The sequence below is a fragment of the Triticum dicoccoides genome, chromosome 1A (genome assembly GCF_002162155.2).
Source record: "Triticum dicoccoides isolate Atlit2015 ecotype Zavitan chromosome 1A, WEW_v2.0, whole genome shotgun sequence".
NCBI classification, from domain to species: domain Eukaryota; kingdom Viridiplantae; phylum Streptophyta; class Magnoliopsida; order Poales; family Poaceae; genus Triticum; species Triticum dicoccoides.
This window is the reverse complement of record NC_041380.1, coordinates 554,892,574-554,899,909: the sequence shown is the minus strand read 5'-3', so window position 1 is coordinate 554,899,909 and position 7,336 is coordinate 554,892,574. Positions and strand designations below refer to the sequence as shown.

Here is a 7,336-nt window from a genome sequence, read left to right as displayed (position 1 = left end):
TGAGGTGGCGAGCCGGCGCGGCGGGCGACGAGCGAGGCGGTGGAGGAGCTCAGCCAGGGAGCGGGTGGCGAGGCTCGGGCTCTTGCGAGCCGAGCGACAGGCGGCGGCGACCGGACTCAGAGGGCCCCGCGCGGGCCCTGGCAGGCCGGCGGGTGAGGCGCGGCGGCGGAGAAGAGGCAGGGGCCAAGTGGCGCGCTGAGTGGCTCGGAGCGGCGGCGGGGCTGATGTGGCATGTCCTGATTGGCTGCGGTGAGGTGGCCGGCAGCGAGCGGACATGTCCGGCGCGGGAAGAAATGTCCGGCGACGATGAGGAGTTTGATTTAGGGTTTGTACCGCGAATATTTCGGAGGGGATCACATATATATAGGTAGAGGGAGCTAGGAGAGTCCAAATGAGGTGCGGTTTTTGGCCACGCGTCCGTGATCGAACGACCGAGATGATGGAGGGGGTTTAGGTGGGTTTTGGGCCACTTTGAAGGGTTGTTGGGCTGCAACACACACGAGGCCTTTTCGGTCCCTCGGTTAACCGTTGGAGTATCAAACGAAGTCCAAATGGCACGAAACTTGACAGGCGGTCTACCGGTAGTAAACCCAGGCCGCATGACAAGTCTCGTTCCAATCCGAGAACGTTTAACACCCACACACAGAAAGAGGTAGAAAGGGACACCGGGTGACATAGGAGCACCGGATTGCAAAACGGACAACGGGGAAAATGCTAGGATGTATGAGACGAACACATATGCAAATGCAATGCACATGATGACATGACATGCAATGCATGACATGCAAGCAAAGACAAGGCAACAACAGCGAATAACTGGAAGACACCTGGCACATCGGACTCGGGGCGTTACACCCTTTAACAAATCCATGTTGTTTAGCTTTTTTAAAATCATAGCTAAAGCATCAGCATCTAGGTCAAACAGCAAAGGGGACATAGCACCCCCTGTCTCAGCCCTTTGTGAGTTTTTAAAATAAGGTCCAATCATGTCATTAACTTCGATCCCCACCCTTCCCCCAATCATGGTATGCATACCATATCACATCATTTCTCTGGGAATTGTTTAAGCTTCATCATCTTTCTTAAAAAATGCCATTTTATTTTATCATAGGCTTTTTCAAAATCAACCTTGAATAAAATGGCATTTTGTTTCTCATGGTGGATAGTGTTCAAAACCTCATGTAACACCACCACCCCCTCCATGATGTATCTCCCTTTAATGAAGGCGGTTTGTGTAGGAGAAATAATAGGTTTGATAACTTTCCTCAACCTATTCATCAGGACTTTGGTGATGATTTTGAAATTCACATTCAACAAGCATATTGGTCTAAATTTCTGAATTTCTTTAGCATCATCTATTTTTAGTAATTATCCCATAACCGAGTCTAGAGATATCTAGCTTCCCTTTATGAAAATCATTTAACATATTCATCAAATCTCCCTTCACCAAATCCCAAATGTTGGTAGAAGTCTGTAGGGAGCCCATCAGGACCTGGACTTTTGTTCTTCTCCATACCAAACACTACACAATGCAATCCCTCCATTGAAAAAGGCTCAACTAGCATGGAGGCATGCTCCATGGTAATCCCAGGGGCATCTTGATTTTTTAAGCCAATTGTAGTTGTATCAGCTTGCCCAAAAAGGTCTTTATAAAATTTTGTAATATATTGAATTAAATTTTCCTCTCCTTCCACAATGCCCTCTTCCTGATGTAATGATACAATTCTATTTTTCCTTATTCTTCCATTTTGCATGGTAATATTTAGTATTACCGTCCCTATATTTAATCTCTTTGTCTTTATATCTCTGGAGCCATTTTAATTCCTCATGTTTAATAAGTCTCTATAGTTGGGCTCTTAGTTCTTTTTGTTCCTTCCTGTCAATAACTGAGATACCAAAGATTTCTGTGTTTTTATCAATAGCATCTAATTTCATGAGAATTTATTTTAAAATTTTCTATACCAAGTATCTGAGTTTGAAATCCATCCTCTGGCTTTTTGTCTTAGAATTCTCACTCTTCTCTGCCACTATTACATGGTGTCTCCAGGATAGTGGGCAGCCCAGATTTTATGTATAAACTCTTTAAAACCATCCTTCAACATTCAAGAGTTTTCAAATATAAAAATTGGAGTACAAATTTTCCTAGTACCAATATGTAAATTAAGAGGAGTATGATCAGAAAGCTCTCTTTCCAAAGCATATACCTCGGCAATCTGGGCAGATCAAAATTTTATATATTTTTTCGTAAGTGAAATCGATATGGTTATTAGCCCATGTAAATTTTCTCCCATTCAAAGGCAATTCTCTCAAACCTGCCTGTTCTATAATAGCATTAAAAACAAAACTCCAGTGGTCATATCCAGTGGGTTTGTTTCTATTAGAGCTTCTTCTAATGACATTGAAATCACCACCCATCACACAAGGAATAGCATCATTATGCTGATAAACTCTGGACAATTCTGCTAAATATGCAGCTTTGCCGGCATTTTGTGGATCCCCATATACAATTATGAGATTCCACTCAAACTTCTCAAGAGGTTAGTATAAGGCAAGGTTGTTGTAACTTTTCAATTATGAATTTATAATGCAACATCCATCAGGTATTGACTTGGGATTTCAAAACAGAAATTAATCAATGCTAGGACTTGAATAGTAGAGATGTGATCTCGCAAAAAAAGAATAGTAGAGATGTGAAGTGGAAGAATGTAGAGCGACTAATTATTTGAGGTGTTTTTACATCGCGTATGGATTATGTGAGATATTGTACTTGTCCCCATGGTGGTGATTATTAATCCCTCATCACCTTCTTAATCTTTACATCTGCACCAATGAGCACAAACAAAATAACTGGTCTGGAATAATTATGTTTGTTTGCTCTGTCAGTGGCAGTACATCTCTATCTTGTTTACTCTTAATTGTGAAATTCAAGAATCAGAACTCACAAAGTAATTTTCCTTCTTTTGTGCTACATTAGATCATTAGCTTTTTTCTTGATCTTGCATGTAATCTTTGTTTGGTTTCCATGGGAAGAAAGGCAATTTGTTGATCAATTGTGGCTCATCAGTGTTTTTTTAACTTGTGGGCTCAAGTGCACTGTCAGTTGAGCGTTAATAGCAAGGACGGGTAATGCTTTTGGTCCAAGTTGCAATATCTGCTAGAAAATTGATGCAGTGATCAGCTTTACTTCCTTTAGAAAATTTGTTTCGATAATCAACCTTTATTCCCCATTTCAAAGCTCCAGTTTATATTATTTTATTATTGTAGCCATGTGTCCATATCCAATTATTCAAGAAAAGCCGAGTATGAGATCATGAAGGTTGACACCAGTACATGTAAAATCAGTGCACAACTGAGATTTTTTGCCCAGAAATGTGCATGAAATGCTGGGTTTACTCCATTATTATTTTTGCTCTGGAACCAAATCATCACTATTATGTACAATTATTTATATTCCTAACCAACTACTCCCTCCGTCCGAAAATACTTGTCATCAAAATGGACAAAAAGAATGTATCTAGAACTAAAATACATCTAGATACATTTTTTTATTCATTTTGATGACAAGTATTTCCGGACGGAGCGAGTATAACTTAAAAAAACACTTTTTCAAGATGGGACATAATTTACTCTCATAATTTACACTGTTTATTCAGTTCATGAAATCAGTTTTGAACAAGTCTGTCTCATGTGATTTATGGTGTATCTTCCTTAACATGGATTGTGTTATTTTCACACACCCAGACACCCAGTACAGTTAGTGACACTTCCTTGAAAGTGAAGGAAATGTTCTGTTTATTGTAACTCATGTTTATTTTTGTATGTAACAATACTTGCATTGTATGGCCTTTCTCATTAAGGAGCACAGTTGATTTCATGGTGTGAAAAACAGTGGAAGTTAAATTTTGTTAGTGCAGATTGTCTCTTCTCTTCCATGTCCCGAAAAGCTTTAAGTTAAAACTGTAGGTGATACTTTCAGAAATACTCCAGCATTCCACGGAGATGACTTCAAATTGAATTCAACCTCCGTCTAGGTGTGTAAGTCATCTTATGAAAATCAAATAATCCCAAAACACTTAGGCACGGTGCATTAACTTCTACCTCGTTTCTTGTTTCTTGACATATCAACCAATAAGAGATGTGGGGTGTGCATGCTTTTAATGACTTGAGACTACTAAATACAGACATGCAGTAGTTAGTTTATTGCATGCAATGCTATTAATTAGCAAATAAACATTAAGGTTTCTCGTTTTTCCCTCCTTCTTGGTCACGGTGCATAACCTAAGATGACTTACTCACCTAGACGGAGGAAGTAGATGTTTTTGGGGTCGTGCGCTTGGAATTGCTCTAAAGTCGTACTCCCTCCGTATGGAAATATTTATCATCAAAATGAATAAAAGAGAATCAATGAGTATTTCCGGGGAGTGTTATTTATTGTAAAAAAAAATGTTATTGTTGGACGCAGGCCCTGATACCCAAAAATTGTATGCGTACCCCACAAACCAAAACCAAAGCGCCGCCGCCGCCGCAAACCGATTCAGATCTGCGACATTCCGATTCTAACCCAAATCGCCGCGCAATTTCAACTCCGATTAGAACAGCGAATCGTAGCCCCTGTCGGATCGAATTCGATTTCGCGGCTGAATTTCAAGTCGATGCCTCTTTTAATCGCAAGCCCACCCCACCGAACACCAACACCAACACCCACCACTGATTTGTTCCCCAATGCCTAGGAATGATGCGAAGCTCCCGCGCCGCCGCCGGCCGCGCGCGGACCGCCTCAGTGACCTCTCCGACGATCTGCTCCATGATATCCTGCGCCGCCTCGACACCCGCACCGCGCTCGGCACCGCGGCGCTCTCCAGGTGCTGGGCCAGCCTACCCCGCGAGGTCCCCGTCCTGGACCTCAAGGTCACCGACATACTGCCGCCGCGCTACCACCGGTGCATCCGCCTCCGCAGCGACGCTAGGAAATCAAAAATCAGCTCGACCTTGTCTGACAGGAGGCTTCTAGAGGCTATTGCTGCCCGGTACGAGCGCCGCGCCATGCGAGCCATGGTCCGCTCCGTCAAGAACCTCCTGGCCAGCCGAGCTCGCCGGCGTGTGGAGAAGCTATCGCTCGAGGTCTTCGCCTACAGCACCTCGGCCTGCATCAACCGCCTGGTCGTGGACGCCGTCGATTCCTGGGGCGTCCTGTTGGATATATGAGCAATTTACCGAATGATTTTATTAACAGAAATAGTAGATAAAACATGGCTAGTATAGCAGTAATAAAATAAGCCATGTGATTTGACAAAGAGAAGGTAAACAGCATGTTTATATATGAACCGTAACTAAACATATCTAGAGCAGACAGTATAGCAGGTTGCACATATGAAATAGAGTCTAACATACATAGGGCAGAAACTAGAGCCAAGAACTGTAGTAGGACTTCTAACAGAAAGGAGAAGAACACGTACGGCACAGCAGCAGCAGGAGCGCTGGACTTGGGGTCGGTGTCCTCGCCTGCCATGTCGTCGAGGAGGTCGTGGACGTCGGGGAAGAAGTCGTCGTCGGGGAAGTAGTCGTCGGCGACCGGATCGTCCGTGATGAAGCAGCCAGTAGTCGCGCTGAGCGCTCCCCAAAAACCTTATCACCCTTCTCCCGTACAGGACTCAAAGGGTGCGGTTCCGGAGGCCTACTGTCCCGACCAGCGGTGCACGCCGCAAGCCGGGATGAGGAAGAACGTAACAGCAGTGCAGTGCTCAAGAACTTGTGGCGAGAGGAGGAAGAGATTCTGGTGCGTCTCTCTGAGAGGAGCGACCTCCCTTTTATAGGCGCAAGAGAAGGAGGCGAGAGGTTGCGCCGGGAGCTGAAGGGAATGCGGGAGACGAAACGAACAGACAGCAGCCGAAGAGGCGCGCCGTTCGGATTCAGTGTCCAGGCACAGAAAAAAAATGTTTCAGCTTCCGAGTGACCTTTCGCATATCCGTAGTGCGTGGCAAAAATTTAGACATCGGCTCGGCTCATTCCCGCGGCGCGCGGCGGAGGAGGAGCGCGCGTGAATGTCCCTCTTGTTCTCATGCTCGTACAAGTGGGGAAGGAGCCTCCCTTATAAAGAGGTCCAACTCCCTCTAAACTAGCAATGTGGGACTAAACTTTAGTAGTATCCCTTGCCTTGCACAAATGGGCTAAGTGGGTCTCAGGATTTATTAGGAATTTCTGAAATAGTTATTGGGCTCCCCAATATAGACTAAATTCCAGCACGTCCGGGATCTAGAGGTTGTTGCCACGCCGACGGGGCCACTCGCGTCTCCCAAGCCGCCGGCCTACAGCTTCCCTCATGGCATCATCAGCAGGAAGCCCGGCGAGTCCCGACTGCGAAGCCTCAAGCTTGCCAACTGCTTGCCCCGGGCGCTCCTGGGATTCAACGCGCTCACCACGCTCGTCTTGCGAGATCCGCTCCCATCGCGACTGCTTGATTCGGGTGCTCGTGCAGTTCTTCCAAGGTGCCATCACCGTGAACGATCTGATCTTGCGGTTTACTGGGCCTGAGATGTGGATCATGCCGAAGAATCCCTTCTCTGCAATGTCGAACCTAAGAAGGCTGCTCGTCGCCGACGTGCCTTCCTCATGGGACGCCTCATGGCCGCGCCTGCTCATCGAGGCGGCACCGTTACTTGAGAGCCTTTATGTGCATGTCTCCCACAGCGAAGGCGAGCCAAGACAGGAGGTGCCGGGGGAGACCTCGGCTTTGCGCCATCACCATTTGAAGGAGCTTGTTGTCATTGGATTCCAGAGGACGGAGAGGCAGATGCGCCTTGTGAGGTTCGCCGTGGAGGTATCCACGGCGCTGCGGCGTGTCGCTCTGCTCAAGCAGGGACGCGTCGAGGAGAAAGGGTCCTGATGCGACTGGGAGGTGGTGAGCCAGCAGAGCGCGTGGTGCGACGAGGAGAGGCTCGCCGTTCTGGATGGCATCGGCTGTTCGACGGGACAGATCGAAGTGGTGCTCAGTTGAATTGAGCTTATGATGTTGGAGAATTGAAGGTGAATCTGGCTCCCCAATCTGAATAAATGGAACCTGGCCGGTGGGGTGGTTTCCTGCTGCTCCAACAATGTCCCAACATTTCCAAAAAAAAAAAAAACAATGTCCCAACAATTTATTTGTATGCCATGTGTGTGAACTGAAATGTTACATTCAGTTATTTTGGTGCTGCTGCTTTGTATCTGAACTTACTGAACAATGAAGGTCATGCAATATGATTGGAATATCATGGTTTCTTGTTTTATTATTATCCTATTATAGTTGTTGTCTTTTGGGCGGGCGAAAAAATGAGATGACAATGGTGTACCATTTAAA

At 45.6% G+C, this 7,336-nt stretch overlaps 1 pseudogene; it reads left to right on the top strand.

Annotated features, from left to right (window-relative positions):
- The first annotated feature begins 4,720 nt into the window (after nucleotides 1-4,720).
- LOC119355103 lies at nucleotides 4,721-7,093 on the top strand (annotated as a pseudogene).
- Nucleotides 7,094-7,336: the final 243 nt, after the last annotated feature.